Consider the following 8,492-nt stretch of genomic DNA (forward strand, 5'->3'; position numbering starts at 1 on the left):
TTCCAAAGTTAAGACTGCCCTTGTTTAGACAGAAAATCATGTTTGCCATGTTTCCACTCTGGTGATTTACATTTTTCACTTTGGGCATAGGCCAGAAGGATTTACAGCTTGAGAAAGGATCTTCCATCTTCCTAGGAAGTTAAATCATTGGCACTGCTTCAGCTTTTCTGTATAAAGGAGATTAACATCATATTGACGTATAAGGTTGAGCGAACCACAAAACAGATGTTTGGATAGTCAACTGAACCCAATGGAAAAATTCCATTTTGATCAGTTTGAGGTAGGCCTAGTCATCTTGTGGCTGTGCAGGATACTAAAATCTGGACTTTATAAATGAAACACTCATTAAAAAAGAATAAAACTCCTGGAGAAACACAACTGCCTCAGATTTCTTGTTTTATTTTTTTAAACTGCAATAATCTCTGACATGGCTCGTCTAGCCCAAGTGGAATACATTAACGTTAGTTATTCTAATAATCACAGATTTTCAGGTGAAAGCCATCTCCTAATCACAACATGTCCCCATTTAAGATACTCCTGATGCCACATTATTACCCTTTTTGTGACTTTTCACCGAGGTTGCTCTGGGAATAAGGGTGGACAGCCACTGTGAAGAGGTGTTTCACTGTTGGATGTTTAATTCATTCCCAAAGAGCACCGTGAGTGACCTCAGTTAGAGCAGGGGATAAGTACTGGGATTAGCCATGGCCAGTCTTTACCAATCACACACACAATGAGCCATAACACAGGCCTGGGCTGCTCAATCCCTCAGCACAGTGATGCTCAGGTCCTTACAGACAAGCAGCCTTAATTAGCTGCTGCTGCACATGTGATTACCTTTGCTGTGCTTTACTGGCATTTTCAGCCAGGTATTTGAATACTTTCCACCTTTATGCTACACAGCAAATTTCCTTCCTTTCCAGGCAAGGCTGTTTACCAAGACACCCTCACTGGCTTTTTCTTACCTGAAAGGGCGTTATGGTGCTGACAATTTTTAATCTCACCTGTGGGGTGAAGGGGAAAGTATGGCCCCTCTACCACATTATTAAAGCCTTTGTTTTAAGCACACCTATTATTGTTCGTTTTCTCTAACATAAGGAGTTCATTTGTCAGAGCAGCAAGAGCAGTAAGGAGGCAAACAGACCTGTAGTGTGCCTTGATCCTCCTGTGCCCACAGCCTGTGTAGGGATGGTCAAGGATGCTGCTACATCTGCCGCTGTTTTGGGCAGATTTGGTCAGTTAAGTGGTGAGAAACAGAGAACCAGCAAGCTTTAGCTTTTTTCACCAAGAAATTTTTGAATATGCCATACTGCATATACCAGTGTGTCTCTGATTACATCACAGATTGTGTTTGTTAAAGGAAACCTGGAGGCGAACCTGACCTTAAACCGTTAGTAAACTGGATAGGGGAAAAAGCCCAAATTAAGACTCTTAAATGGAGCAATTGAAGTGGGTTTTTTTTTAGTAATTTGATCCAGCAATATCTGTATAAGCAGAGGAAACACAGGATACACGTTGTGATTTCTTATTAAACCTCAGAGTTGTAACACTATCATAAAAAAAATAGTGACTTTGAAGTATCTCAACAGACTGAGATACAAGGAATGTGGTCTGTGGGGTGGGGAGATAGTCAAAAGTGAGTCTGCCTCTTCCAACAGTGCTACCTCTGAATTCTGCTTTAATTAAGGACATTCATTTGAGGCTTGTCATTATCAACAAAATTTGCAGTTATGTTGACCCTCACTGATGACTGAGTTACTCCTTGGCTTACACCAGAGATGAAGATGGATCTGGTGTGTGCAGAATCCTCTGTGAACTGTTTACTGTTCTTGCTTCTGTACTCCCTTTAAGATGAGATTCATCTCCCCTGACTTCGCATGATTTAGATCAAAAGAAGGAAAGAGACACCAACCATAGGGCGTAATTCATGTCACTTATGCTAAATTTCCTTTCTCACCCCCCTAAATGCAGCTTCTTGGAGTGACTTGCCCCTTTCACTGACTTCAGGCAGTAATTCTGATAAGGCTTATGGTAAATTTGATCGATGGTCATGCTAATGTTCATGACCATTCTACACTTTCTTCTCCCAAAAAGTCAGAGAGCAGAAAAGGAGACAAACACTGCCAATGAAGTCCAGTGGCATCCAAGGTACCCAAAGCATAACTCAGTCTGTAAGCCCCATAAAGGGAATTAGTTTTTGCTTTTTCTCCTCTTTCTGCACTCTTTTTTCCTTGAACTCTGCCAAATTTTACTCTTTAAATTTCATGTTCCTCTTCATTTTTGGAAATAAATATCTGACCCTGGGCTGGAGACCTGCCATGGCTTCCTGATAAATGGGTCCTGCTTAAACAACCTGTTTCATCATCATCTAATTTTGGTTTCTACTGTCCTTTTTGTCTCTCTCCACTTCAAACACTTTATCAAGTATGCTTGTTAGCCCAGCAAATATTTATTTTAGGTCCTAACTGGAAAAGTTCCTTTCCATTCCAGGGATATTTTGAAAGTCTGGAGGTGAGTTTGGGCATGCCTACATGGATGAGCCCAGACAAGTACACACATCTGCCATGATCTGGTTTGATCAAATGAGAGCCTGTTCTGATCTGGAAGTCATTGAGCCATTTTCCTGCAGCTCTGTGCCCAAGCTAACATACCCTGCAGAGGAGCCCACATCTGTCTGCACTGATCTGTGTAGACATGTCTTATGCATATAAAGCACTTAATTCTGCTTCACTTCCTCCTGTTGGTTGTTACTCCTGATGCACATAAATGTGTGTGCACATTCCCATTTTGTATACCTATTACAATCTACAGGAACCCGAGTGGCACAAAGATATCACATGAATTATTTTTTGCCTATAAAAACTCTCCCTTCTAATTGGGGAAGCAAATTAAAAGCAGCCTATACCCTCTCTTTCTGGAATGATATACTGGCAGATAAAATAGATGACCTGGCCACACGTTCCATCCCTAATTCGTGAATTGTGATGTAAGTGAAATTAATTGAAAAGCTGGCACTTGTAAATGCTTTAATCCAGGCAATATACTCCAGAAGGATTCAACAAAAGAAGTTTTAGTTCAAAAGGCAATCTTTTCCAGCTACATCTGAATTTAATGTTCACTCTCTGAACTCACAGACAGTATTGAAATGAGCAAAGGGAATACAGATCCTGAATTTATCCATGTGCAAACAGCAGCTTGCTATGCAGATGCAGACCATGGCCTGAAACCAAGTAATGTGTTTTTTTACAGCCCTTGCTGCCCTTGAATCCCTGGGGAACCTCTGGCTGGTGCAGACTTCCTGCTGGAGTATTACAGAAGGCAGGCTGGAGCAGTGGTCTCACGCCATCCTCAGCGAGTGCTCCCCTGGTGCTGTCGGAGCCGCTCCTGCAGCCACTGGTGTTGGCACGCCTCTCCACCCTGACCAGCTGGCATCGGTGCCCCAGGGGTTCTGCAGGCCTGCTGCTTGTGACTGAGCACAGCTGCTTTGTGGGGCACAACTGGGATGCAAAAAAATCTTCTCTCCTTTTCCCCTTTTTCTCACATTAGCGGAAAAAGAGCCTTAAGTAAGTGCTTGAGAAAGTACTTCTCCACACCGTGCTCTCACAGGCTGTGGAGAGCACACACTGATACATGAAGTGGATGCCTATGGATTTATTTCTGCAGGTTTTGGCTAAACAATCCAAATGTAATGGATGCCTTAATTACTAAATTAAGTAATCTACTCCAATAGCCAGTGGTGTATTTACCCCCTTTTGTTTGCAGTGACCATGAATTGCTTCCTGATCTTGCAGAATTTAAATAAGCAGCTCTGCATTCACACTGAAGGAGGCACCTCTGCTTCTAAGGGCTTGTCTGCAAAGGAGAGGCTAGTGTGCATTAAGTTAGGGTATGAATTTACAGTGCTCTTGGGGTATCCACACGTGATAGAAAAGCTATAAGGATGGAAAATGTCAAATTATGCCTAGTGGAATGGTTTGTTTAGCTAAACCTGGTCTCACTGGGGATAATGCCTTATTCAGATGGCAATTTTGGTCACCTGGCAGATGTGCATATAAGTTCACATAGCTTTTGAATAATTCCACATCTTCTCATCCCATTTTTGAGGCAAGATTTCCATTCTCTCCAGTCAATGTTTTTCTTGGCTTTTTTCCAGTTATGAGTGATTTGATAAAATCCTTGTTCAAATGTAGAGTTTCTGCAGTTGTAATCACTTTTGGCAACCTGCCCAATAAGATAAGCTGATCTCCAAATATTAAAGTGATCGGACTGATATGAAGCTTTACTCCATAATCCTTGAAAAATCAACAATACTCACCACTACATGAAGGACTGTTCTTGGAAAAATAAGACCTGATTTTTGATACAGAATTTGAGGGCAGTAATAGAAACCTTTCATATCTCTTTATAGCATCAGTGATGCCTGATCCTGTATTTTTAAACCAAAATATCCCTTTCACCTATTGGTAGGTCTTATAACTACTTCTGTACAAAGACACAGAATTAGTAGATGCACATCAGCATTTGTACATCACTCCAGCATTCTTTGGCAGTGTTACTGGTATCTGCAACATCCAGACTTTCCAAAGCTGCTGCCTTCCTGAATGTGCACATAAAAAGGCTAAAAAGAGAGCCTTAGACTCACACTTACTCAGCGTGTTATGATGGAAATTCTCTTGGTTTCAATGGTCGTAATGACATAGATGATAAAGAACCAGGCAGTCTTACCAAGTTAACTCTTTCATATATTGACAGTACCATGCAGGCTGCAAAGGACCTCAGAAGGCCTCCAGCCCAGCCCTCTGTTCAAAGCAAGGTTCAGTCTAAGACTGAATCAGCTTGCTCAGGAATTCAGCAACTTGAGACTTTTAAACTTTCATGGATGGAGACTGCACAACTTCTCTGGGCAGCCACTTCTTGACTTTTCTCCTGATGAAGAAATTTCTTCTTACATCCAGTCTTTACATTGTAGCTCAGTCATGAGTTTTCTGATTAGTCAAGTCAATTTCCTGTTATGCCTGTTAGCTTTTCCATATACTAGGGACTATTTTGTGCTTAGAAGAGTTTGTCAGCAAAGACCTGCTAGTTTGCCTAAGCTTTTTTGTCTTTGGAGCTGGTTTCCACATGCTTCAGTGATTTGAAGAATCTGAAGTCTGTGCTCTCCCGAAGTCTATGGTCTTTAATCTGCTACTTGTCTTCTTCATCACCTTCAGTATCTTTAGGTCCACTCTTTCAGTGTCTCCATGACCAAGCCTGCTTTGTTAATACGGGTCTAGGGTGTGTATGATCCCAGCTTGGCTTATCTAGTATCTATGTGAAGCAGTTGGCACTGACATCTTCTGGAAACCTCCTGGCTGGCCTGTATCCCTTTCTAGTGCTCTTCCAGCGTACATCAGGGGAGTTAAAATCTCCCAGAAGAAGCAGAGCATGTGATCCAGAAATATCTTCAAGTTCTTCAAGGAAGCTTTTGCCTTCTTCCTCAAGCCAGCTTGGTGGTCATTAACAAACTGCCACCAGACTGAAGCAAATACTGATTACTTGTCCCAAACCACAAATTCTCCCCTGGCCTGCTGTCTGCCCATTGAAGAACTCCTTATATCAGAGCTGCTCTGTCACATATCCACACCCCCTCGTCTCACTGCTTGTCTTCACTGAAGACCTGGTATCCACCCATCACAGCACTCCAGTTGTGTGAGATGTCCCAACAAGTCCCAGTTACTCAACAGTGGTGCAGTTCCTCTTCACCAGCCAGATTGAGGAGACACAACCTGGGCCTCCATGCCCTTAGCCAGCACCCCAAAATCCATGTAATCTCTCCAGATATGCTTGAAGTCCCTGTCAGCAGTATTTGTGCCCATGTGGAAGAGCAGCTAAGGTAACAATCTGATGTCAGACAAACCCTTGGTCATCTCTGCCAAGTGCCAGATGCAAGAATGCATCAGGTTGGCAGGCACAGACTTCTGTATCCTGCAGCAGGATGTCTCCAGCTATGACTGATCTCCTGCTCCTCTCCATGCAGATGCTTGGATGAGAGCTAGGCAGGCAGTGACGCTCTCCTGAAGGGAAATCATCTCCCCCAGTCCCAGGAGAATGCACTGGGTCTGTACCTGGAGAACCACAGGACAAGGAGGACCCTTCCATAGGATTCCTGAAATGATGCAGCCTCCCCACTTGTGCAAGCTTCCAGCTTTCCTTTCCAAATCCAGTGTTTGGGCTCTTGGCTCTGCAGGGTTTCTGCAAAGGCTATTTTCTTCTTTTCCTGCTCACCCTCACCAATGGTGGTTATCCATTCACCTTTTCCTGGCACTTTTCCTCAGTGGCCTGTGAGGCACATGACCCATTCCCTCATCCAATACTGATTTTGTATCAAGAGTTAAGAAATACCCTTTTCTTCTGCATGAAAATCTTGTCCAGATGGGAAAAGATCATTCCATGCACCTGGATGTATCCAGGAAAGGTAAAAAATCCCAAAAGCCGTTTCTATCCCTCAACTTGAAGCACAGAGGAGCCTTGGGGTTCCCAGCACCACAAACACTGTAGGAGGTAAACTTGGCCCAGACCAATCTGACCAGTGGACCCTGGGCTGGAAGAAGCACTTTGGTCACTCAGTGCTGCAGAAGTGAGGCACAGCCCCTCTGCAGTGAGAGGGGAGAGCTGTTCATGGGTATCTCACTGTCAGTACGCCAGCCCAGACAGGGTCAGCTCGGAGACATTGGGATGAGAATGCACATGGTGTGCTGTAGCAGGAGCATGATGGACTGGCCCACAAGCTATGACATGCTTCATGGTGATGAGAAAACAACAACAGCACTTCTGAACACCAGCACTCTGAGAGCTAAAAGGATCCCTGATTTCCCCGTCACAGCAGGCCCCCTCTTCTTGGACTCTTTTAGTGCCTTTATATGATCTTGTCTTCATGCCAGAAGCACTGGTGTGAGGTTTTCCACATGTGTGAATTTGTCTGCCTACTAGTGTGTGGAGATATGGAGGGCTGGTGCAGGAGGTGGGACAGGCAGGAAAATGGTGGCACTCACCCTCATGGGAGCAGGGACCTGGAATCTCCACAGTGCAAAGCTGGAGAGCCCAAAAGCAGGGATGGCTCACCCGTGTCGGACCAAGAGGCGCTGGTAGGACCCCAGACTGGGGTTGCCTGGGGGGACATAAGGTCTTCTCCAGATCCTAGGACATGCACAGAGTCTGGTCTGGTGATGTCTTCCAAAGCTGTAGGGAAGGGTATCAGCAGGGCTAAAGCTGGTGAAGAGATACAGTCAAAAGCTCAGCCTTCCTTTGAAGTGGAGCAATGCAAGTTATTCTGAACCAAAAGCTGCATTTGCAAATCTGAGGGGATTTCTACCTAACAAAGTAAACACATGAGAACAATTCAAACCAGTGGGATAGAAAAGGAGAAAATTATTATATATAACACCATTCATGTGTGATTTATTTATTTTACACACTTCTCCATCAGTAATGCAAATGCCATCTATGCCTTCAAGCAATGTGGAATTTCCTTCTCATGAACCCCTTCCCTGACCTTTGTCTCCAGAGAGACAAAATGTCATGGCCTGAAATCAAGCAAGCAATTCTAATCATTATCTGCCACTTATAGTGCCTCTTTCCTGCACAGCCTAGTGGCACCCCATCAGCTTCATGTGACAGCTGGGGAAACCAGAGGAAAGCAAGTTAAGTGATTGCTCTGGGTCTCACCAGAACTGGAGGGTAAATATCCTGCCCTTCTGTCTAGCCCTTGTCCCTTGGGCCATGCTGCTTCCATCAATGATTTGGTAGTGAAATCACAGCACTGGTATGCCCAAATCCTCTACGGTTTTCACTTTTTTTAGCAACTGTAAACACCAAATCACTATTCTGGTTATCTTAGCTGAGATGGTGGACAAAGACAAGCGCTCAGAAGGAAAGAAAATAACAGGAGTGCGTAGTGTGGCTTCAAGAAATCACTTAATGACAGGATGTGGAGAAACTCAAAGACAAAAATATCAGAAGGAATGACGAGAATGGTGCCACAGGGCTGCTGAAATGCAGGGAGCAGAGTGAAGACCTAAAAAGGCAGGCTTGGAGAAGGCTCCTATAGCACCACAGAAGACATTGTTGCATGCCACACACCAGAGAGATTAAATGAATGTGGTGTTACCCTGATGTCAGGAGAAAAGCAGGATGGGGCACAAGCAGGAATGTGAGGGAGTGAGAAAACAAGAGCAAGTGTACCTCACCTTTATTCCTTGCTGCAAGTGTTTTTTCACAGTTTGTGGCAATCTGCTACCAGAGATATCAACACAAAGTGCACAATGGAATGTGTTACAGACACACACACGATGAATGCCAAAGGATTGGGAGCTGCCCTTTGCATTCACCCATAGAATGCACATTCTACCTTCTTCAAGTAAACAAGCTCTGAATCAGAGGAAGCAGACTGCTGATTATAGGGGATTTTCAACCCCTATTATCAGAACATCTCTGGTCCAAAACTCTGAAGAATC

This window comes from Fringilla coelebs (assembly GCF_963513975.1).
Source record: "Fringilla coelebs genome assembly, chromosome: 5".
Classification (NCBI taxonomy): Eukaryota; Metazoa; Chordata; class Aves; order Passeriformes; family Fringillidae; genus Fringilla; species Fringilla coelebs.